Raw genomic sequence first — 26098 nt, forward strand, 5'->3', positions numbered from 1 at the left:
AAAGAAATTTGTATGTATTGACATTAATATGTTCTGTTGGTGTATGGATTGTGCACATGCACAGGTGTTTAATTCAGATATTGTTGCTGTCAATAATTAGTGTTGTAGCAATATTTTTCTATCCGAAGAAAAACATGAATGTTCATAAAAATAGTGGAAGTAGTGTGACATATGCAGGATAGAAAGGAAAGTACAAAATTACAGCTAATTAAGGTGCTTTATATAAAAATAAGCTTAACTTGGAAACACAAGTATTCAAACCCAAAATCCTGAAAATCAGTTGCTGTTTCTTTAGCCTGTAGAAATGCTATTAACCACCATGATAAAGTTTAGATTAATCACAAGAGACTGACTTCTATGTTCCTGTTTCTGGTCAGTCTACTTTTAAAATTCTTCATAGTGTGTACTTAATTAAATACACAGAATAACTCCAACATAGATGTATTCTGATCCTATAGCCTGCGTCATTCTGATCTCATTGGAAATTTTTTAATATATTTGTTGCTCTGGTTCTCATTAAGAACATATCAAATACCCATAACGTTACATACATATGTTTTACTGATTTTTTTTTTTTTTATGTAATCTTAGATAGTGAAGTGAGCCATAAATTCAGCAGCTGGTCTTTAGAAGTGGCAAACATGGGTGAATATTTTTAATGTTTTCTTTCCATATATTGGCTTTTCTGTAATGGCTGTATGATTGGAGGTTAAAGATGAAAAAAGACTTATTAGATCACTGGATCTGATTCTCCTTGGACTCTCATACCAATTTAATGTCATTGATTACAATGAAGTAACTCCTAGTTTACAACAGTTGATAGGAAAATCCACTGAGTCTATAGCCTTGCAAATAAAAGATATTTTCCCCAGACAAAGTACTAAAGAACAAATTCACAGTTCACTTGATCATGGCCAAAAGGCCAGGAAAGATCAAGATGAACTGCAAACATTGAAATCAGCAGCCTTTTAATATGTGTAGGAACATCCCTAATTTTTAATTCAATTTTTAAAAGCCAGATTCTGCTATCATTACTCACATTGAGTAGTATTGTATTCCTGCAGTAGTAGTACTAAAATGAATGGTACTGCTCTCAGGTTAGGAATCTGGCCTTAATTAAGAAGATGGTATCATAAAGTGACAATCCTTCCTTCTTATGAATTACCTACTTCCTGTCATTGACCTTTGTACATAAAATTTCCTATCCATTTCAATGGGTTTTTTTGTTTTGTTTTTTGGTGCTGGTTGAATCAGAAATGAATGTATGAGTATTGTATATGTATGAGAATGTATGAATATATTGGATTGGGCCAAAAGAAACCTGATGAGGTTCAACAAGGACAAGTGTAGAATCCTGCACTTGTGACGGAAGAACCCTAAGCATTGTTACAGGCTTGGGACGGACTGGCTAAGTAGCAGTTCTGCAGAAAAGGACCGGGGGATTATAGTGGATGAGAAGCTGGATATGAGTCAACAGTGTGCCCTTGTAGCCAAGAAGGCTAATGGCGTATTAGGGTGCATTAGGAGGAACTTTACCAGCAGATCTAGAGAAGTGATCATTCCCCTTTATTCGGTTTTGGTAAGGCCACATCTGGAGTATTGTGTCCAGTTCTGGGCCCCCCACTATAGAAAGGATGTGGACGCATTGGAGAGGGTCCAGCGGAGGGCAACCAAAACAATAAGAGGGCTGAAGCACATGACCTATGAGGAGAGACTGAGGGATTTGGGTTTGTTTAGTCTTCAGGAGAGAAGAGTGAGGGGGGGATTGGATAGCAACCTTCAACTTCCTGAAGGGAGGTTCCAAAGAGGATGGGGAAAGGCTGTTCACAGTAGTGACAGATGGCAGAACAAGGAGCAATGGTCTCAAGTTACAGTGGGGGGAGGTCTAGATATAATATTAGGAAAAACTATTTCACTAGGGGGTGGTGAAGTACTGGAATGGGTTACCTAGGGAGGTGGTGGAATCTCCATCCCTAGAGGTGTTTAAGTCTCAGCTTGACAAAGCCTTGGCTGGGTTGATTTAGTTGGTATTGGTCCTGCTTTGTGCAGGGGGCTGGACTTGATGACCTCCTGAGGTCTCTTCCAGCTCTATGAGTCTATGATTCTGTGAGTAAAAGGAAAGTAACTATATAGTTTTGGAGGCAATCAAGGACTAAATTCAGTGTTCAGGGGGAATTTGTTCTGAGCAGGATTTGTTCTCTAATAATTATTCCCATGAAGTTAGGAAAAAGTCACAAATAGGTTTTTTTAATACTTTAAGATATTCAACTTTATTAAACAATTAGATTGTAATAAAACTACTGTACTTGTGAGATCGCCATGGAGAAGTGCAACTGCTTAGTTAATACTTCAGTTGTTAAGATAATTTGTTTCATTCATCACCAGTGATAATCCTAAGTGGGTAAATATTCAAGGAATGTACCAGAAAGGAAGCAAATGTCTAAATGTTGGAACTTTCAGAAAAAATTACACAACTCCAAAATGGAGTTTTTAAACTTCAGTGTAAGCAATGTTTACATTAAATTATTTCATTAAGATATTATTGTGAACAATTATACCTGTCTTATCACAAGAGTGTATCTTCAGCTAAAGCTAAAAAACTTATAATTTAAATTGCTTTGCATTTTTTGAACTGTTGGTGTGAAATATATTAAGCAAGTGGCTTTTCTGTGCAAGAAGTTCTGAAGTGTCAGCTCCTAGAATTACAGGGATTTTTTTTGTTGTTTTCTTATTACTTTTACTTTTGAAGACACAACACACACAAAATAACTAATCAAAAGAACTGAAAAGGCAAAAGCCTGATGGATTTCATTTCCAAAATGTTGAAATTTGTAGTTTGTTTATATCTTTCTCTCCAACATCTGTACATCCACATACTAAATGTATGTGTTTGGGGGGCGGGGAGCGGGAGAGATTTATACCATACATTACCATCATACATTTTATTAGAGCAAATTCTTCCCCCTCTTCCTGAGCTACAGAAACAACAGAAATCATTGTGCAGTTGTTGGTTGGGGGAATGTGGCTGGATGCTGGCACTGCCTGCAGAGGGAAAATATGCCCTAGATCTTCAATGATGTCTTCTGACCTGTGGTGGCAATATGATTGGGACTGGGGTTCTGCTTCATCAGAATTTCTTAAATGTCATATATGGTGGTAGGGTAGTTAATTTGAGAGTCCTCGCGTGCTTACTGTGCTCTGTGATGTAGAAGCTGCCTGAAAGCAGCATAAGTAGTACAGGCAGTCCCCAGGTTACGTACAAGATAGGGACTGTAGGTTTGTTCTTAAGTTGAATCTGTATGTAAGTCGGAACCGGCGTCCAGATTCAGCCGCTGCTGAAACTGACCAGCGGCTGACTACAGGAAGCCCAAGGCAGAGTTGCTCTGCCCTGGGCTTCCTGGAATCAGCCTCTGATCAGTTTCAGCAGTGGCTGAATCTGGACGCCAGTTCTGACTTACATACAGATTCAACTTAAGAACTCCAGGCGTCCCCAAGTCAGCTGCTGCTGAAACTGATCAGCGGCTGATTCCAGGAAGCCCGGGACAGAGCAGCTGGGGTGCTGCCGGGTTGGTCCAGTAGTGCCCAGAGCGGCGCTGCGGGACCAACCGGCAGCGCCCCAGCTGCTCTACCACAGGCGTCCGGAGAAAAGCCTGGTCTGCTGGGGGGGGGGGGGTAATAGCTGTGCCCCCCCCCCCCAGCAGACCAGGGAGATGCGGGCGGCAGACCAAGACGCACCGCGGTCCCGCCGCCCGGGTCCTCCGCGGCTTTGCTCCCCGTCTCCCTGGCCTGCTGGAGACCAGCAGACCAGGGAGACGGGGAGCAAAGCCTCTGAGGTCACTGGCTGCGGGACAGCCGCGGCGCGTCTGGGCTGTCCACTGCCCGCGTGCTCCGCGGCTTTGCTCCCCGTCTCCCTAGTCTGCTGGAGACCAGCCGACCAGGGAGCACGTGGGCAGCGGACAGCCCAGACGCGCCGCGGCTGTCCCGCTGCCGGTGTCCTCAGAGGCTTTGCTCCCTGTCTCCCTGGTCTCCAGCAGACCAGGGAGACGGGCAGCAAACCCCATTCGTAACTGTGGATCTGACGCAAGTCGGATCCGTGTAACTCGGGGACTGCCTGTATCTATGCAGTGAGGCCCAGCATACTTGTCTGTAGATAATGAGCACCGTTATTTGGACCTAGCTATGCCCATGTGGTGTCTTCATATAGTTTTTGTTGTATAAAGACCGAAAGGCACACAGTAAATGGTTATTTTTTCATATAGACTCTGTTTGTAGATGTACAGCATCCTTGTGGGACCGCAGGAATTGTAGACATTGAATAGTAATATTATGAAAATATTTAATAGATGTTTAGTGTCTCTTAATACTGTTTTTAATGGCCATGTTTTCCAACGTTTGGTTTCTTTTACGTTTAAACTCAACACTGTTTCTTAGGTTTCATATACCAGCCTACCAAAGTGCTTTCTCTCTTTTTTCTCCCCACCCTCTTTCCCCAGTCTGAGAATTGAATCTTCCCCCTCCCCATACACAGGAAGGTAAGTAGCAGGATATATAGCAGAGGTTCTAACTTCTACTTGATATTGGAATTAAAGAATGCAAGGAGCAAGTAGTTCTGCAGGGTGGTAGAAGGCAAGGATCTGAGAACTTTTTCCAGTGTGCAGTCATGGAGCTGATGGAGTTTAAAGAAAATCTGAACCACATTTTTTTTTAAACAGGGAAAAAAGGAACGTCACAGTTAGAGCTGAAACTTTTTCTTGTAACTAATCTTCCATGTCAAGATATGCGTTTGCTGGGTATTTTGTTTGTTCCTCTGGATTTCTTATTTATATGGTGTGTCATTTATGCTGCAAAATGTAGATTCAGCTGTGAGAAATAGAGTTCACAGTTTCGGTTTAAGTCTGAGTATCCTGGCTTTTTTTTAGGAAGTGTGTCCAGACTTCTAATATTTGAACTAAAATATAAAGGCATACAGTGAACAAAATCACTGTCTATTGCAGCAAAAAACTATTCAGACCAAGATTTTAAAATATAGGACCTTAAGTCAGGCTCTTAAATCTGTATTTAGTGTTCTAAATACAATGGGAGCACCTGGATTCTCAGCACTTTTGAAAATCAGGTCACTTATTCCTGTTCTAAATGTGCAAAAGGGGTCAACTGTCTATAGATTTTAGACAGAGTATAAGCATGTAGTTACTCATAACTCCGATCTTGCTGATTTTCAGAAACAGCTAATGAGTTCTGTCAACTAAGTAAAATCCAAGTCTGCTGCAGCATTTTCGATACTTTTGAAAGATCATCTCCTTTCTTGAAGATAATATGTTGCTGTGTGTTGTTAAAGGCTAAACCCTCTTTTCCTTACATGTCCAGGTCCTTTGTAGCTAGTCTTTCATGTCCTCCACTTAAAGAAACATTCTCTTTAGTTATATTCATTTGGCACCTCTTAGTCCACTCTAAAAATCCATTGGAAAAGTTAATGGCCAAACAGGTTTCTTATGTTTTAGGTTTAAAAGTACTCTTCAAAAAAAATAAACTGCTGACCGCACTTAGATGCTGTTCCTACACACACTTTTGGGCATGTTTCATTTTACTCCTGTGAGTAACTCATTGAAGTTAATAGTACTACTGACATGAGTAAAATTAAGGCTGCATGTAAGTATTTGCAGGATCATGACTTAAATCACTACAGGTTAGACTAGGGATGTCAGCAACTAGTCGACAACCTGATAATGACAGATTTGATACCTTTCCTTCTACTTTCCTCCAAAGCATTCACTACCCATTGTTATGCTTCCACTCTTGGGCTGTGTCTACATTGGCACTCTTTTCCGGAAACGGGATGCTAATGAGACAAGTCGGAATTGCAAATGCCGCGGGGGATTTAAATATCCCCCGCGGCATTTGCATGAACATGGCTGCCGCTTTTTTCCGGCTCGGGGCTTTTGCCTTTCCTGATTTTAAGAGGAATAAGGGATCTTCCGGAAAAGGATTTATTTTCCGAAAGATCCCGTCTAGACTAGCGCTTTTCTCCAGCAAAGCCCTGAGCTGGAAAAAAGCGGCAGCCATGTTCATGCAAATGCCGCGGGGGATATTTAAATCCCCCGCGGCATTTGCAATTCCGACTTGTCTCATTAGCATCCCTTTTCCGGAAAAGGGTGCCAATGTAGACACAGCCTTGTTGTTTCAAACTATTTTATCATGTACTCAGCTGGTTGTCCTTGTACTGTCCTGGTGGCATGTATTTACATACTTCATGTGCTTCTATCCATGCTAGCAGTTCTAGTGCTAAGAGACACGGACTTGCAGGCAAACATTTGCTTTAGACAGGGCCTGTCTATTACTCATAGTATAACTCTTATTCACTTTGGTTCAAGCATCAGGGTCTTTTTTTCTCCTACAGGCTTCAGCCTTGCTGGGCAGCCCCTCTGCCTGTGGCCTCACCAGGCAGCTCTGCTGGGCGGCAACGGAGCTGCTGGGCTTTTTGCTCTGAGCAGCCCTGCTCCTGGGTTCCTGGTCCTGCTGCCAAGCAGCCCAGTGGTGAGGCTCCTGGCCCTCTGGGGCGGCTGTGCTGCCTCCCAATCCTGCCAGGCAGCTAAGCTGCTTGGCAGTAGCAAGTCTGCCAGCTTCCTGGTTTTGCTGCCGGGCGTCCCTGCTGCCTCCCAGTCTCACGGCGCAGTTTCTCTGCCTGGCTGCAGACCCACTGCCTCCTGCTGCCTTCCCTTCCCCTTTCCTCCCCGTAGAGTCAGCACCAGGCGGCAGCCCTACTGATGTGCTGCTGGTTTCAATGCCACAGGGCAGCCCTGCTACTGGGGTCTAGCTCCACTGCAGAGCTCCCAGCCACTAACCCTCCACCAGGACTCTCTGGTCCTGGGACATCCATGGTCCTGCCGATTGTTGCCAATCCAGAGTGTTCTGGTTAAGAGAGATTCAGCCTGTACTTGATAGACTGTGTGAAAAGTTTAGGCTGGAGATCTAGGTTGAAAAGTTGCACATATTTACCATCTGAATGCCCAGACTGGGATGTCAGGCTCTGTCTTCACAGACCTCAGTTAGCTTGCATAAGCTATCATGTGCTTTTGTTCACAGGCTTACTAAAAATTAAATATTGGAGAGTCAAAATCTGAGCACAGATCTGTCCTCTAGTTTGGGGACATATTGTGACTTGTGAAGTTTTTTTAATAGAAGTTGCTTACACACACATGCTACTTTTTATTTTATTTCTGCATTAATTTTGATGCATACTAAGGAAACTACATGTGGTCATGAGTAAGGGCTCAGCAGAACCCCTTATTGGTGTGAACTGCCAAATTACTTCATAGAGCCTACTTATCATCCTTCAGACACTTGCTGACTATGGCCAGATTTGAATAGGTTATGTAGAAATATATTTCATTAGCAGCTCTCTCAACTGTTCAGTATTTTAGTAATGACTCTTATTATGATATTGTTTATTCCTTTTATATTATTATGTCTATTTGTATGGGATTCTGTGTCCAATTCATAACATATGCAAAGAAAAATATCTTGATCAAGAGTAATGGAAACAGAAGGAAATTTTGTTTGTTGAGAAACAGCTCTCAAATTCTGTTTTTTCCTTTGGAGGTGAAATAGTACTAAATTTAACGATACATCCATAATTGTTAGTAAATTGTACTAAATTTTTCCATATAGCTCAGCTATTGCCAGACATTACATATGTCTGAGAGAATGTGTCTCATTATTTTATTTCTACAGAATATTTAATTTAGTTTACTGTGGGATGCTTGATGATTGCATTCATATATGGAGTTATCTGGATAATATAATCTTCTAAATTAGAATTACAGGATGGATCGTTTTTATTCAGATCTGTCACAAACAGTGTGAAGTAAGAAAACAATATAGTGATAGCAGATGTTCAGTGAATTACATACTCTATCAACTTAACAAAGTACATTAGTGCCTCAGAAGTATGAATACCAGTGCTATGAACTGACTAGTCAGCCACTCACTAGGGATGTTAAATTGCATTTACTCAACTAATCGACTAGTCAATGGAATTTCCATCAATTAGTCAATAAGCAGGGGAAACTGCGGAGCTGCGGTGGGGTTAGCTCCCAGCCCCAGGAGCCAATAGGCTCTCGATACATTTAAAAAGCAGAAGCGTAGTAGGGGACGGGGGGGGGGGGGGGCGGGGGACGGGAGGGACCAGGCATGAGCCAGGACTGCTGATTCCTAGCTCACACCCGATCTCTCCCGCTGCACTTCAGCCTTTTAAATGAATTAAGAGCCTGCCAGCTCTTAATACATTTTAAAAAACAGATACACAGCACCTGGGACTGGGCGTGAGCCGGGAACCAGCTGATTCACCTGTGCCTCCCCTGCCCCTCAGAGACAGTGCTGGAGGAACTGGGTTTTAAGCCAGTTCCTCCAGCACTGGTACTGTTTCCCCCCCCCCCCCCCCTTGCTGATACAGGCAGCTGGTGGAGACTAGTCGAATCACTACTCAACTATCTGATAAGCTTATGCTTATCAGATAGTCGACTACTTGCTTACATCCCTACCACACACCTCCTTTTGAACTGGTAGTATGCTATGATGCAGCAGTAGAGAGAGAGACACACACACACACACAGAGAAAACCAGTGCAAACACAGTACAGTGCTGTGTTAGATATGTCCTTTGGAAATGGCAGTATACAATCAGGCAGCAGCAGAGTGAGAGATACATACACAAAACCAACGTAAATACACTACAGTGCTGCTTTAAAAAAAGGAAAGCTTTTAAACAAAGTTTTGTCAAGGTAAAGAATCAGGTTCTTTTGCTTGTTTCATTTAAATTAAAATGATTAAAGGCAGCATTTTTCAGTCATTAACTTTTGAAAGAACAAACAGAACATTTTGTTCAGCGTTTCAAACATTTCATTCCAAGGTGTTTGTAACTCTGAGGTTTTGCTGTAATACATCAGTGGAGGAGCCAGTTTATATTGTATTGAAGCAAAGCTATGACTAAGTGTGGGTAGCCAAATGTGTCACAGAATATCAAGTTGCTCATAGAACATGTTTGTGTAGTTGATTTCAAAAGAAGTTTCATTTCCATCAGAATTACTTTTATTGTTTTATTTACAATGAAAAAGTGTACTCAGTGCTGCAAGGCCTTTGATACCTGTGCAGGCTTTCAGTAATCAAAGATGTTGTCTTGCTTTTCCACTCAGTTTGTTGCACGTCAGTTTCACAGGTAGGGCAAAGAACTTCCCAGATAGGTGTACGGTTGCCTCCACATTTTTCTGTTTCCAAGCTCAGTCTTGGATGAGTTGCTGTACTTGAAGAGTAATTAATCACCAGCTAAGAGATGGCACAAGGGCAGCTCACATAACAGGAGGAGCAAAATTGTCTGTTCATTTCTGGCAGAATGGGGTGTGTCTCTAGGAGGGCTGTGAGGTCTCTCTCATTCTGATATCTCAATTTTAACGTGTTACCCTACCAACCTCTCTGCACGTTTTAATGGATTGTTTTCAGATCACAAGGAAGACTGCACTTGGCCTTTTCAGGCACCTTACTGCATTCTTGCTTATTTTGCAGAGAGGTACAGGGAGGGAAACTTTTTTATTTTTACCAATCAGTCCATCGCTAATTTTGCTCTTGGTATTACCATCCCTTACACTGTCACTGATGCAAGTAGCTGTTACATACATGCAAACGGTGACTGGAAACCTATTTGGATCTTATACAGGGTCATTTCCACTCCTGGAGGAAGGACTGCATGTTAAAAAATGTGGTCTGGGATAGTGGCGGAATTAAATGTAGCACCTGAACAGCATCTTTCACATGTAACGTATCGGTGTTCTTACCTTTCCAGGGCCTGAAGACCCTAGTCAATTTTAGTAAATGTGATTCTTAATTTATTTATTATAGGGGCATGTAATATTGCAGTCATAGTTCCAGACCTTGCCTGTTTCCACTCTTACAGTTTTTAAATGCCCTTCGAAGTCAGTAGTACTTCTTTTTGACAATTCATGTGTCCAGACGGTCATAACTTAAAAACCATCTCCAGTCAAACAACTCCATTAATATAAAATATCAACATGTGACAGTTAAGACAGCTAATTCTAAAGACATTTCTAATGATCCTTTAAATACAAATGGGAGGTCCTCATCTTGGCTCTGCCCTTGACACTGAGCAAAGGGAGCAGAATGGCATCAAGACATTCTAAAGACCCCTGATCTACCTGGTGGGAGAGGGGAGGGTGAGGATTCCTTCAATGCAGAAACCATGAGAAACAGCCATAAGCCTGCCTTCCAAGAAAGCTTCCTAATCCCTAGCACCAAAGACAGAAGGGATGTGTGGAAATGAGATTTCAACACACTGCCCTGCAGAGATACCAAGAACTGCGGCAGCCCAGAGGGCAGCCTGGGAAGGCTGCTGTAACCAAGTTGCGTTGGGAACTGCAGCGCAGCCAGAGGTTGGGAGGGTGCAAAAGTGGTTGAAAGGTGTAAAGCCCACCTTTGCCCACCTCCTCCTGGGCTGTGAGTTTTGTGTGGCCCCTTAGAGGCTCAGCACAGAATCTCACCCAGTATAAATATTAACCATTCTCCATTTGCAGGCAGGGAGAAGAAAAAGGAGCATCTCCCAAGATGCCAGATGTCACTGCTCCTATGGGAAACTCTTTAGACATTAAAGCAAAAAGGGCAAGAATGTAGATACCATGTTGGACTTGTAACCTTCATATAAAAAAGCCAAGGCAATTCGCTTCATTGCATAACTAAGGTAACTACTGTATAATGATTATACTGATTATAATGTATCTCACAGTGAAATGTATTGCTAAGCTGTCATGTTAGCATTATTGTCACATATGCCATCGCTTAGCACCATGTAGCTTTATCACACCCCAAACTGTAAATTACTTGGAGCTACAAAATTAGCATTATCTTCAGGCATTATATTGTTAGCCACTGTCAGAAATGGTACAGAACAAGATATCTGTGTGGTGTCCTTCTGTCCCTCATAGAAAACCTCAGTATTGACGGGAGCTATCTGGTTCAGCTATCTCCAGTGAATACTTATTCAACAAATGTAATTCTTTTTTTCTGCTAGTGAATTAACCACTCACAGGTTTGTGATTGCTTATTCAAAATCATTTCATTTATTTTAGCATTTTGGTTGATTAGGTGTCTTTCTTTTGAACCTTGTGGGATGGAAAGGCTGCTAGATGTGCACTGCCTTGTTAGATTTCATATGGAATTCACAGTTTTATGTGAGAGGTGCTAGGATCCTGGTTGGGCACCTTATTATGAATGTAAGTAAATATGAATGGTTTCTGAAGACACATTTTAGCCTATAATTTGCTCATTAATTTTCTCCATGACTTACTCTGAATATTCACAACTCTGTATTTTGCTTTTTGTGTTGTATTTGGCCATTTATGTGCTATAAATGTGTTGTCTTCCTAGCCAGTGACTCCCATTCCATAAAACCTTTTATGTTGGCCCCTTGAGCACTTCTGTTATGAATGCTCCTGCAAGTACATATTTGCACAAGCATTCACCACCTTTTCTCTTTCTGCAGTCATATTCGTGAGCAAAGTCTAGTCATTAATTTTTTCAGAAATCTGATAAAGTGGGATGTGAATATTATAGAAGTAAATTTGCATTTTATTCAAATGAATGCCTGCAAATACTTTCACAGTATTTTTCCCAATGTTAGTACTGAATTCTTCAAAGACTGAGTCAGACACTTCATTTTCCTCTCACACTTTTTTTAGGAGGTGTTTGGCTGAGGCAGTGTCCTAGAAACTTATAAGCTAGTTTTCTAAATAACTTGGACTTGGGGTAGGTATGTAAATAAGGTTTACACGTTTTGGTTGGTAAAAACTTTCTTTGTTCCTCTTCCTTGCTTTGAATCACTGTGAAGGTGTTCAAAATCAGGAAAAGAAGTATATTGTGTTCCTTTAAGTTGGGTTATTTCTATCTTCTTGTTGCACCCAATAGAAGAAACCTTCTTATGTTCTTTTATATATATTGTAATTACTGTATTGGTACTATACATCATCTCCATATTTCTGTTGGAAACTTTGCTATGAAGCATATTAAGTCTGGGTCCTCCAGTCAAGCAGGTAACCCCCTATGAGAAGAGACATCCCCCAAAGCAGATCAATTATTTTGTAATGATCATTCTACAATTAAAAAATCCCTCTTATTAGTTGTTTTCATTAATTATTTCTTTTCAAGGAAAAGATTAATAAATTCCAAGGCCAGGAAGAGACCACAGTGATCATCTACTCTGACATTCTTAATAACACAGGCCATAATGTCCCCAAATTAATTCCTACAGCAGATCTTTTAGAAGAGCATCCATTCTTCATTTAAAAATGGTCAGTGGTTGAGAATTCACCGCAACCTTTAAGTTGGTCCAGTGTTTAACTACTTTCATCCCTAAGAATGTATGCCTTATTTCCAGTAGGAATTTGTCTAGTTTCAACTTCCAGCCATTGGACCATGTTATACTTTTCTGTGCCAGATGGAGGAATTCATTATTAAATGTTTAAATTAGTAAATGCCCATGTGGGCACTTATTGATTGTAATCATGTCACTCCTTAACTTTCATTGTGTTTAATCTAAATGGATAGACTCAAGAAGGTCAGTTACTAAAAGGCATTTTTTAAATTCTTTAATTGTTCTCCTGGCTCCTCTCTCCAATGTATCAACATCCTTCAAGAATTTGGGGGTGCCAGAACTGGACGCAGAATTCCAGTAGCAATTGCACCAGTGACAAATACAGCTACATGGTGAAAACATAGCACCAAGAACCCTGGTCTATACATAATTCATAGCTGGAGTCAGTTTAGCTTAAGCTGAGCCATGGAAGCGTCCACACAGTTGGAGGCCAGTGGGAGCACACACTCCTGTCGACTTCCCTGACTCCTCTCAGAACGAGGAGTACCAGATGCTAGCTGGGGCTGCTCTCAGAGTTTGATGTACAGGTCTACATTAGATCCACTAAATCAAATGCTAGAAGATTGACCTCCAGAGGGTCGATCTTCTTGCAGGTGTAGACATGCCCTGAGTGAAGTGACAGGGGTGCAGTCCAGAACCCCTAAATCAAAATGTATCTTAGCCCTACTCAATTCCGAACAACCAACTGCAGGGATTCCTTCAACTTTCCCAGCTCTAACATCAAACATACCCAAGATGCCAGATCTGAACATGGATATCCCAAACCAAATATACACCCCACTACAGCTCTGAATCCCCCCATGTACTCCAATGTCCCAGCTGCAAGTTGCCCCCAAAGCAGCCCTATAATCCCATCTCCAGCTATTCCTCTCATGACAGAGTCTCTGCTGTGAACCCTGTCAGATATATCAAGCCCCAGTTGCAACCATCCAGTCACTCTGGGGCTCGGCCTGGATTTCAATTTCTGCAGCGGAGCTGGGCTTTAGCCCCTGTCCGAAACTCCCCGAGACTGAGTCACAGTGACCCTGCAACAGGGGTGCTGTTTTTGACAGAGTCTGCAACACTCGCTTGTCCAGTCCCTTTTCTATCCCAGGCAGCCCCCTCTCTGGTTCTGCAGCAGGAGTTCACGGATCTGGGGCAGAGGACAAATCAGGGAGACAGGCCGCTACTTCTCCCAGCTGGAGCCCTGTCCAGTGGGAGTTTGCTGAATAATGAGCCAATATTGTAGCATCTGGAGGCCGTACAGAATTTAAAGATACTTCTTTTATGGTTTAAAGGGAAAAACGGTGCTTGTGTTCTTTTAATAACTCTTTCTCAAAGTGATCAGATGGTCCTGATTAATTCCCAAAAGAGCCAGCTTGCGTATATAGGGCAAAAATGCCAAAATAACTTAATCTTGAAATTTTAGCCTAGAGATGGTGAGATGTGGGCTCAGTCTGATGGCTGGAGGGTGGATTTCCATAGATAAAGGCCCTTTACTGGCTATCATCTTCCCATGAACATGAGTTCTAACCTGGCTCCATTTACTGAAGGATTCCACTTGAGAATAGCAGGCCTGGTGTAGAGCACAGATCATGTATTGTATTTCAGTAGTGCCTAAGTGGCCAGCCAAGATCAGCACCCCTTGGTGCCAGGCAATCCCTGCTCTGAAGATCTTGCATTCTCAATAAACAAGATAGACAAAGAGTAGGTGAAAGGGTTACAACATAAAAACAAAGTGCACAGGGTGGGACTTGACATTTTTTTTTAAATCCAGAGGTGGGTTTTGTTAGGAGGGGTTATTGAATTGGAAAAACAAAAGGAAGGGACAATGGGAGAAGGGAGCATGAAGAGCAGGTGGAGTGAGGCTGAGGTGAAGGGCGTGTAAGAGGGGGCGGGGGGAATGTGAAGGTTGAAGTAAACAGTCCCTCAAGATAATGTCCTGAGAGAAAACTATAGAAAGCAGTTTTGACGTTATCTGGTATCTTGTGGAGGTACCAGCTGAGGCTGCTCCTTGCTATACTTCTGTTAACTAGAGTTTCTCTGAGACTAGCTCCTCCTTGGAATTTCTTTCTTCCCCAAGCCCACATGGCTCAGAGAGTGGGAGTAGGATGCTATATGAGTACTAGTGCTCCCAGTGAAGGAAGCCTAGAAAGTATCCAGTCCATTTAGGATGGCGAAGAAAAGGAGGAAGATCTGCAGTGTAAACTAGTATTTATGTGGCAACCAATGTAGAAAGCACAGGGCAGTATGTTCCCATGGTCTGTCCTGTTTAGCTGGTGAACTGTTGGATACTTCACTGGGTACAGCTTCTGGAGGGTGTCTCAGGTCAGCCCCAAAAGCAGTGTATTGCCATCCTTCATTCTCAAAGTGTCAAATGTACAAGTCTGTTTTACTGTTTTTTTAACAATTACTTCATTTGTCACTGCTCTGGTATTTCTTAGGTACCCTTCTGTTCCATTAAGCTTTTAGTCCATGTTAGTCATTCTAGTAAATAGCAATCTGATTTCATTGTTCAGTGAAGTTGGAATGTTTCGGGTTTTTTTGTAATGTATCCCCTCATTTTTAAATTTTTCCATGAGTATTTTAAGAGAATTTTCTTATTCTGACTCTGGAATAATTGGAATTGCAGTCCTATGGTAGACACAGAGAATCCTGTGTTTGAGCACCAGTCACTTTTTTTAAAGTCTTTTTTCTATGGTCGACTTGTAGTTGTTGACTTTGGAGTCTCTTTTCGGTTTTTCATATATAATGCTTGTACATTTTGTTAGTGAAATAATAGAGCAAAAACCCAGAACATTGAATAAAATTCAAATGAGAAACCTTCACTTGGAATTTTGTGTACTCAGGAATAGAGGATTGAGATCTTGAAACTTCCCTCCCTTCTTTGCAAAGGGGCCACTACAATGTACAATGCTTTCTTGTACAATGCTTCTCTGGGCAATTAACTAAAATACCCTACCTCTCTTATGTCTGCACTGCTGTCAGAGGTGTCATTGCAGCATGTGTCGATATCAGTACTAGCTTTAAGCTAGCTAATGAGAGTTCTGATAGCAGTGAAACCATAGGTACAAAATTTGTACAGGTACAAATTTTGAATCCACATCCTCATCCATATCTGCAAAAAATGAGCTTCGAATATCTGTATCTGCAGATTCCAGTACAGACAGATATAAAGTAGATATCCAAGGAGTTACACAGCTCTGACTAAGGATATAAAATGCCATTTAATCATTTAACTAATTAAAAGTGGCATTTAATGAGTTAAATTAAAGGGGGGACAAGCAGGGGACTGCTCCAGCCCAGCTCGGGTCCCCCACCCCACCAGCCGCAATCAGACTGGAGTGCACCCTCTCTCCCTCCTCTCTGCCTCGCCACAGGCAGAGGCTGCTCCTGACAAAGAGAGAAGTGGAGAAACACCAGTTAAAATAAATAAAATCTGGAATGGTAGAAAGAACTCTACATATTTTAAGCATTAGGTCAACTTTCCTTTCTTTAATGGCTTAGTATTGATCTACTCAGTACCCACACTAAACAGTATTATGGACAATTAATGGCTGACCAAGCCTAGATTACACTCTACAGGAAGAAGTCCTGCACATGCAGACGGAGTATTTCTGCACAGGGAGTTGCACTGAGAGTACGAGAAGATTCTCTTTCTTTCCCGTCCTCAAGGTGGTCTCAGACAGGGAGCAGCTATCATTTGGCTGGTGCAGCAATTAGTGTTCCATACCCAAGGTAAGATAAGTGTGGGCAGATGAGACCATGACTCCGGGTCCTGCTGCCCAGTGGCAAGTCCTGGAGCTTCTGGTGAGTGCAGTCCTGTCCAGGGGTGCTTTCAAGTGCAGATCTAAAACAATTATTTCACTTTCCTAAAAGTGAAAGTCCATGTAAGTAAATGGACAGTTGTTTTGTTTTTTTGTTAGGATCTCCCTGTTTCCTAACTGTTTAGCTAACTGTGGAAGAGTTATTTCCCCCGTTGTCCCGGGGCCCTTACCTGCAACCAGGAAGAAAAGCATATGGGTCAAATGGGCAGCTGTTAAGTATTTTTTTAAAAGAAAATCCTGCATGAATCCTTCACTTCCTTCTTTTCTTTAATTCTTCCTTTCCCTTTTCTTCTTCTGTTTCTGTTCTTTTTATCTTTTCTATTTCCCTAGTACTCTTAACTGCTTTTCTCTTAGAAATTCAAAAGCTGCCACTTCTCATTCCTTTTTTCATAACCCTTTAGATCTCTCTTCGTTCTCTTCATCTTCCCTTCTCATTTTGGAACAGTGTTTTCCCTTTCTCCTTATATAATAAGTTCTCTGTTTCCCCTTTTTAAAAAGTATTTGGCCTTTTCTCATGTCTCTCCTCCTCCCCCCTCCCCCCCCCGCCATTTCTTCTTGATAGAAAACACTGCTAATCACCCTTATTTTTCATCCCCTTTTCTGAATCTTACCTGAAATCTTTCTGATTTCCATGTGTGTTCTGTGGCAGTAGGTACCAGGATTGGTACAGAGTAAGACTGAAAGCAGACTCACTGAAGCAACAATCTGGAATCATCTGAAAGCAAAAAGCTAACCTTTTGATTCATTATCTCCTGAAAACTAAGAAAGCTTTTACCATCTTTGTGTTATGTGCTTATATTTTGAACTTGTTTGTGAAGTTTAGTTGAATAGGAAAGCATATGGGATGTGGGTATTAATGCATTGTTCAAACATACTTTGTCTTTTGATGACTGGGGTGGGTCACATAGTTTTTGATAAAAAATTGGCTTCTTGTGAAGAGAAAGGGACTGGTAGGATCAGAAAATGGAAGAAGCCAATATTACAAACAGTTGCCAGTTTACTTTGGCAAAACACAGGGCCACACTCAGTGCTGACATGTAAGTATGAAACCTTATAACATTTAGTAGAAATATATGAGTAAATGAGCACAAATTGTGACCGCAAGACTAGAGAGAGTATTCCTTAGGAAAGTTGCTTGTGGCACTAAATGGTATTGGAAAGGTCTTGTCTTATGGTCTTTTTAACGCCGCAAAAGCCTCATGAATTGCAGTCGTTAACTGCAGAAGTAGCAACAATTATAGGCTGTGAGGCTTAATTAGATACCCACATACATTGAGGCTTCAGGCCCAAAGGCCTGTGTGTTTTGCCATCCGAGAAGCTTAGTGCTTTTACTGTATTTTTGAGGGTCTACACTTGCTTTTACAATATATTTTTTCTTTTATATAGTTAAGATGCCGCGTGAGTCCTGACCTGTATTGTTACGAACTATGTGTACAAGGGTAGCCTTGCTACCTAATCCTCTCTTCCACGGAAATCAGCAGGCATGGAGTATGCTCATTGCCTCATGAGAGGCAGAAAACACAATGTAGAATTTGTTTCTTACTTGGACATTAGTTACATCTGAATGTGCCATGTGTTGGGCAGAAGTGCAGATAGACCAAGTGCTTGACCAGAAGAATTTTGTTATAAAAGACAAAGATGGATGAAGCATGCATCAAAATTTAACAAAGAATTATAGAATCATAGAATGGAAGAGACATCAGGAGGTCATCAAGTCCAGCCCCCTGCCCAAGGAAGGACCAATCCCAACTAAATCAATCCAGCCAGGGCTTTGTCAAGCTGAGACTTAAACACCTCTAGGGATGGAGATTCCACCACCTCCCCTAGGTAACCCATTCCGGTGCTTCACCACCCCCTAGTGAAATAGTTTTTCCTAATATCCAACCTAGACCTCCCCCCATTGTAACTTGAGACCATTGCTTCTTGTTCTGCCATCCGTCGCTACTGTGAACAGCCTTTCCCCATCCTCTTTGGAACCTCCCTTCAGGAAGCTGAAGGTTGCTATCAAATCCCCCCTCACTCTTCTCTCCTGAAGACTAAACAAACCCAAATCCCTCAGTCTCTCCTCATAGGTCATGCGCTCCAGCCCCCTAATCATTTTGGTCACCCTCCGCTGAACCCTCTCCAATGAGTCCACATCCTTTCTATAGTGGGGGAGCCCAGAACTGGAGACAATATTCCAGATGTGGCCTCACCAGAGCAGAATAAAGGGGAATAATCACTTCTCTGTATCTGTTAGTTGCATCTGAATGTGCCATGTGTTGGGCAGATGTGCAGAGAGGCCAAGTGCTTGACCAGAAGAACTTTGTTATAAAAGACAAAGATGGATGAAGCATGCATCAAAATTTAACAAAGAATTCTAGAATCATAGAGTTGGAAGAGACTTCAGAAGTCATCAAGTCCCAGCCCCCTTATATCACTTTAGACAGGGAATCATCATGGAGCAGGTGCGTTTCCAGTGTGGGTGATACAGGGACAGGTTCTCTTGGTCCTACGTTAATTTAACATCTTTATCAATAAAGATAAACCTGGGAAATAGTGAATTTGAAAAAGGTTTGGGGTTTATGATGGCTCATCAACTGAACATGGGCTCCTAGGATGATGCTACCCCCAAAAGAGCTAAAGCAGGCCTAGGGTTCCTAGTGTATGCACTCTCAGAGAGAAGTAGTGAAGTTATGTTAACTGTATTTGGCAGAGGTGTGGCTTCTGCTGAAGTTCTGTGTCCAGTATTTGTATCTACAATTCAAGAAGAGCTATGAGAATGGTTAAGGATTAGAAAACATGCTTTGTAATGATAGATTCAAGGAGCTCATAATAGAGATGGCTAAGAGGTGACGTGATGATAGTCTATAAGTACCTACATGGGAAAAATACTTAATAATGGGATCTTCAGTCCAGCTGAGGAAGGTGTAATATGATCCAGTGGCTGAAAGTTGAAGCTCGACAATTTCAGACTGGAAATAAAGTGTAGATATTTAATAGTGAGAGTGATTTACCATTAGAAAAAATTGCCAAGAATTGCCACCATTTTAAAATCAAGATTGGATATTTTTCTAACATACCTGCCCTAGGAATTATTTTGGGGGCAGTTCTATGATCTGCATTATACAGAAGTTGACACTACATAATCACAGTATCATCCTTCTGGCCTTAGAATCTGTTGTCCCTTTGGTCCCAGGGTAGCAACAATTCAGGTGTTTGCAGGGTGTTTTTAATTTGGATGAGAAATTGGTGACAGGTTGTTTTCTTAATGTAACTTGTTTATTTTCTGATTCCATGAACAGGAGCAAAAAGAAACACTGTAGAGGTAGCCTTCTTCAGCAGAACTGCCAAATAAGGCATGTCCTAAGAATCAGCTGTCTTTTTGCTTCTGTTTTCTGCAAGGGTGTGTCTAAACTACATGGCTCCATCGATGGAGCCATGTAGATTAGGCTGATCGGCAAAGGGAAATGAAGCCGCAATTTAAATAATCGCGGCTTCATTTAAATTTACATGGCTGCCGCACTGATCAGCTGTTTGTCGGCTCAACGTGGCAGCCATGTAAATTTAAATGAAGCCATGTAGTTTAGACGTACCCCAAGGGACCCATAGATACTCTTTCTGCTCACTTGGTTTAAGACAGAGCCCTCTTCTAATCCCCAGACACTGTTTTTGGAACCAGGAAAACCCTGTTAGCTTCACGTATCTACTAGGTCTGCTTCTCTTCCTGAGGTGTGTCTGAGCCATTCACCTCATAATATCCAAACTGCTGAGCTGATCCATCATCTAGGAGAGATGAAAGCATGCTCCAAACAATTCCATGATTCCAATTCCTTTGGTAATTTAAAACCATGATTCAAAATAAAGGAACCAAAACAGCCTGTGGGCCCCAAGAGTCTTGTCTTAGCCTTTGGCTTCTGGGCTTCACTATTCTTACAGCCCTTTTCCCAAGACTTCACAGTTCTCCCCAGTTGAAACTTCTTTGCCAGCTGGCTCCTGCTCACTGAAATTGCATCCTTTTCCGATGGCAGAGATGGAGAGCCCTTTGCCTGTCTGTCTGTCTGATTCTGTGTCTCTGCTGTCTTCATCTTGGCCTAAAAGGTAGGAAGTGCCTGTATGGGACAGAGTAGGCACGTGACCAGCAAGTACAGCTTCCAGTTGAGGAGCACTGGGACACATATTTACACCTGAAGGTTAAGTGCTCTGTTGCAGTGCTCTAGTGACGTTCATGGTGGCTGTCTGCATGGCACGGGTTTTGCCTGGAGTGACTAACTGTTATCACTTTTAATGGACAGCTCATTACATTTCATGGCAGAAATGTTCAGCTCTGTTACAGATTTATTACTTTCACATTTTTAATGTTTGGATGGTCTGTGGAAAAACAAAGCATTTTCAAATAAACACTGGACAACTTTTGTGAAATGTCCAGTTTAATGATGTTATTGACTTTGCTAAAGGTTGGATAAGCCTGTTTGATGCAGAACTGCAAGAGTTGTGTGGTTTGTTACTTTTTTCAGATTAATGTTGTTTGAAATTAGAGAGAAAAATCCTATAAAATTGTGTATATTAGATATATAACTAACGCTTTGGAAATCATCTGTTCTGTAGCTTAACTGCTGTTTCCTTTAATTTCTTCTCAGTTTGTTTTCAGTATAAATATGCTGTATGAAATCTTTGTCTCAGATTTAAAATATTCCTGCTTTCTTTTTGTAATATTTCTTCAAGCTTTTTTTTTCTTTTCTTGCATGCATAAAGTGCTTAATGCCCTTGATCTCTGTGAAACTGTTTTGTATATAACTTTAAAAGCTCCTTTAGAACTGTAGGTTTTTTTAATGGAGCAGTTTGAACATTTTCCACAAATGCATATACAGGGTAAATGGACTTACAAAAATTAAAAGAATATTTGTTACATATTTCCAGTGTTTTTATTAAAGATCTGTAGCTGCAAGTATAGTAGAAATATATTTGTAAAACGTATTTTGAATAACTTCTGCTATTGGTAGAGAAATAAATGAAGCTTATATAAGCTAGGAATTCAGATATTAATGAGGAGAGAAACAATAGCTATTTAGATTGATCTGATTTTATCATTGATTTGCTATTCTAGTATTTGCATGTTTCTAAACATAAAATGAATAAAATATTCAGTTCACAAAGAAAGTTAATGAGGCAGGAACTTCAAATGATGTGGATATGAAATAAGGCAACAACAGATCAACCACAAATCTTATGTACATAGATGTTTAGAATTAAAATGTTAAAACCGTCCCTCTCACATACGTATGTGATATTAGACTCTCAAAATATATTGTATATTGAAACTTGTTTCAGAAAAATCTGTGGACGAGAAGAAGACTGAGATTAGAAATTCTGTTTTGCAGAGGATTTCAAGATTTCAAAATTTGTTGTTGCTCTAATTCAGAACAAAACCTTAATATATGCAAAAGCAAATTCCAAATAAAAATTCATTTTGGGACACACAAAACATTTATCGTCAAAAATCAAAATATTTTGCTATGATTTTGCTTTTTAAAATTTTATTATATATAATTAGAAAATTTTAAAATTTTCTAATCAGAATATCACTTTGAAAGGACAAACTGAAACATTTTGTTCTGAAAATGCCAAAATGAGATTTTTTTATATTGTCCAAACTTTCCCTATATTTCCTCCAAAATAAAAAATCCAGTGAATTTAATACCATTTTCTGAAGCATTTTGAGGTAAACTGAACTGCACTATCTCTGAAAAATGGTTCTGTCAAAGTTTTCCAATTAGCCATAGTCTTGTGTATTTAGGAGAGTGCTCTTGTATTCCTTGCACTGAAGCTGGTGGAAGTTCTTGAACAAAAATGCAGGATATGTATTCGTTTTTGTTAATTGCTGTTGGTCTTAATAATAATAATGCATCTCAAAATCCTGTGCACCAAGGGGATTTGATCATTGCTGGTCATGGTTTTCACTACATTCCTTTGAACTATTGCTGAAACTGGTTATGTCTTCATGCAGTCGGTAAAAGTGTTCAAACATATTTACAGAAGCATGCACTCCGTTGAAAATTTGAGCATCTTGTGTATGATTAAGTCATTCAAAATGGCCTGGTAAATAGGATAAAATAATTTCAGTCCCATTAGCCTTATCCACTATCAGGAGATTTTGTAAAAGTTACCCACCATCACAAAGACAAATTCTGGAAGATCTAGACTGGGTCTTTTCAAAGGGGGATTAAGTTTGAAAACCAAGGAAAGTTAGGTAGTAAACTCCGTCAGTCTCCTTTGAAAATCCCAGCTATAGCATAAGTGAGCTCTCAGGGTATTGAACATTATGTTGATTAAACTTGCTGTGAGTAGCTACCTTAGATGACACTGGGTTTATGACATCAGTGACAGCTAATAACCTGTCTCTACTAGGAGCCCCAATGCTGCTAACACCGATGGCATTAAAACTGTGTTGGCAATGAAGGGGTATTTTTGCAAAATGTTTCTAATATAGCCAATACTACACACACCTTCTGAAATTATATTGAAAATTGGGTTTGTCTTGTCTACAGTAGTTAAACTACTTCCAATATTAATTGAGGGAGAAACAATTTCTGAAAGTAATTGTTAGCAGTGGCTCTGATTCAAAGTGTGGGATCATCAGCAGTGGTTTGATGTCTGAAGTTTCATTGGTGCTCAGAAATCTACCCATTGCTGACATTAGATGTCAGCTATGTATGTGGCTGAGCTGGTGCTTAATGGTTTGAACTGTCTCCTGAGCAGGACTCCGCCACAGTTTCTGAAATTGAATGAAATGGTTTGGTCCTGTCTATACTTGTAGTTAAGCAGTTCAGCATCTGTGATAGGCACATAAGCATTCTTGAAAATTTCTTGGTGTGGACACAATTTAGACACAGATATTAGGGATGTTAAGAGGCGAGTAATTGACTAATAGGGTAGTTGATACAATTTGTTTAGTTGATAGTGTATTGACTAATAGTGTAGTCGATAAAGGAAGGTGCTCTGTCCCAGCTTGTGCCGGTCCGGGTGCTACCCTCACTGTGGCGCTGCAGTTTAAATATAGTAGGAGCCGGGCTGCCTGCGCCACGGAGCCACAGTGGGGGTAGCTCCTGGACCGGTTTGAGCTGGTACAGAGTGCCTTCCCTTACTGACTAATCATGTACTCAATATAAATTGCATCAACTACACAATTAGTCGATTACCGTCCTCTTAACATCCTGACAGTATAAACATTTTGATAGGTGCATATTGTGTGTTCAACCCCAGATCCCTATTATAAATGTAGAATATGGCACATCCAATAACTTTTTTTTGTATGGGCTAGGTGTATAACATTTTCTTTAGGATTACTACTACAATTTCACAATTGAAAATACACATGAATGGTCCAAATGAACAAATGTGTGACTAGAGTATGCTGAGTTCTAGATTATGGTTTTAAGCCACCTTTTCACTCCCTGATCAGCTTGTTCTAGTGTGGATGAGGTCAGACTGAAGGTTACTTTTACAGCAACAGGTGCAAATTAAAGTCTATTGCAGGAGCTAGGGATTTTTGGGTGTACAGATTTTCTATACCATGCTCTCTGTGCTTAGAGAAAGAGGCCTTATAGAAATACACCCTTTGATTATTCCCCTCAACAGGCAAACTCTTCTGAGGGCTTTATTGCTGTTCATTGCAGGGAGGATTAAAGCTTCAATTTTAATACTTGCCACAGAAAAACTGCTTGATAATCAGAACCATCTTATATGATCTCTTGCTCTGGAGCCAAGTAGGGGAGGAGAGAATAAACGAAATACTTGACTGAACTGTTGCCAAAGTTAAAGTAATAGTCTTTTTCCAGGGGAAAGATGAAAACAACAACAAATGTGACACTCCCTATCACTTCCAAGATGAACCAAAATTTCAGTAACTTCTTTTGTGCAAGACCTTTATGCAGAAGTAGTTAGATTGTATCTTAAATGAGTATCTTAAAAGCACTACTCCATAAAGTAAAAAGACAAAAAGAGATGCGTCCAGATATAGCATAAATATGTATGTAACAATTCCTCCCAGTAATCTCTCTAAGTGCAAAAAGTGATGCCATGTGGAGACCATATTTTCAGAGAGTATGCCAGGGTGGGCAATAATTTTTGATGGGAGGCCACTCCAAAATTTTGGTAAGAGGTCAAGTGCTGCACTTTTCTACGGAGGAAGTTCAGGGTCTGGGACCCAGGTTGGGTGCAAAAGGGAGCTTGGAGTAGGAGACTGGGGTGCAGGAGAGAGTGTGGATCTGAGAGAATTTTGGTGAAGGAGGGGGTTGTGATCTGGGACAGGGGATTGGTGTGCAGGGTCTGGGAATGGGTATGAGTGCAGCAGGAGAGGATTCTGGCCTGGGGAAGAGGTGTAGAAGGGAGTGCAGGGTCTGGGAGAGAGTTGTGATAGGAGGTACAGAGGGTTTTGGTGGTGATCTGGGGTAGAGGTGGTGGCCTGAGGCAGTGAGTTGGGGTGTCGGTGGGGTGTCAGTCAATTTCTGGCCAGGAGGCACTTACCTAGGCATCTGTCAGCCAGCAGCCCTGCAGGACCCAGAGGCAGGCTCCCTGCCTGCCACAGCCCCAGGCTGCTCAAAATGGCTGGCTGCTCTCTATGGCTCTCTACTCTGGGCACCTGAGGGAGGAGGAGGCTATGCATGCTGCCTCCACCCCCAGCACCATTTCTCAATGCCTGTTGTCCAGAAACCAGCCAATAGCAGCTGAGAAATTGTGCTAGGAGCAGGGCCAATGTGGCATACCTCCATCTGCCCCTCCCCCACCATCAAGCACAGGGAGCAGTCAGCTGCTTAAAGCAATATGGGACTGCTCCATGCTTGAGGGTCTAAGTAGGGCAGCCCCCGGGCCAGGGCCGGTGGCGTGGTGGGTTGAATCTGGCCCACCAGCCACTTCCTGCCCACACCTGCAGTAGGCTCGTTACCTTTAAGCTAACCATTATGTCTCTTCTTCAAGAACTCATGCAAGTTAGTTTAACTATAAGCTGTTGTCACTCATTTTGTGCTCTCTTGTTGTTTGCCAAGTTCTGCCATATGCACCTGGAAGAAAAGAAAAGCATGAATGTTTAAGGCAACCTCCACTATGCTTTTCCATCCATCTCCCTGCCCCCTGCAAGTCCTGTACAAAATTTACAAGAATCAAGTGACAGTCATGCTGAAAGCTCCCTTTCAGATTTGCCAATATAGGTTCACAGACCTCCTCTGCCACTCTGTTTGCCCCAATAAACTTCCACATATGCCTGGGTCTACTCATGCAGATGCAGGGAAGACTCAGGCACCCCAACCCAAGCCTGCTCCACCTCACAGCTTGGTATTTGAATGGAGCTTGTAAGTAGACAGAGCACCTTTAACCTCATGTGCGAAGTGCTCATGGACAGCAGGAAACAGTCTACCAAGGCCTGTTGTCGGGTGAAATGGAAATGATTCACCACCTGGGCTCACCACCACCACCACCACTACCTGTTGTACTACATCTACATTCTTATTCTCCTTGACTACCTTGTCCACCTCAAATTGTTGGGCCTCACTCACCGTTCCGTATGGTTCACCTGATGGTGCTCAACACTTTCCTCTTTTGAATGGACGGTTCCTCTGTCTTCACGTGTCCAATTGCTGTTTGTTTCTTCAAGGGTATGCGCAACACTTTTCCACTGATGATCAAACTGGCTGCCTTGTAGGAATTTAATGTCGCTCTCTCTGCCCTCACCAAGTCACGCTTGCGATGTGCTCTCTCTCCCAATTTTCAGTTAAGGTTATCCTCTTTGTGACTGTCCCCTTACAAGACATGTTAGTGAACTGGCAGTCTTGATGACTGACACTGTCTTTCACAAGGACAGTCTGTACTAAATTAATCTCTAAATTGGG

The 26098-nt window shown here is 41.5% G+C and overlaps 1 protein-coding gene across 13 annotated transcripts in view; it reads left to right on the plus strand.

Moving 5' to 3' along the window:
• Positions 1–26098, plus strand: part of STOX2 (storkhead box 2) — a 229832-nt gene that overhangs the window by 134501 nt on the left and 69233 nt on the right. For 4 of the 13 annotated variants that reach the window (XM_075930279.1, XM_075930282.1, XM_075930280.1 and 1 more), the window contains exon 2: positions 10577–10740. The exons of the other annotated variants lie outside the window; for them this stretch is intronic. The gene's annotated coding sequence lies outside the window, so the exon portion shown is untranslated. The remainder of the gene's footprint in view (positions 1–10576; positions 10741–26098) is intronic. 13 annotated transcript variants of the gene reach the window in all.

The sequence above is a fragment of the Pelodiscus sinensis genome, chromosome 5 (assembly GCF_049634645.1).
Source record: "Pelodiscus sinensis isolate JC-2024 chromosome 5, ASM4963464v1, whole genome shotgun sequence".
Classification (NCBI taxonomy): domain Eukaryota; kingdom Metazoa; phylum Chordata; order Testudines; family Trionychidae; genus Pelodiscus; species Pelodiscus sinensis.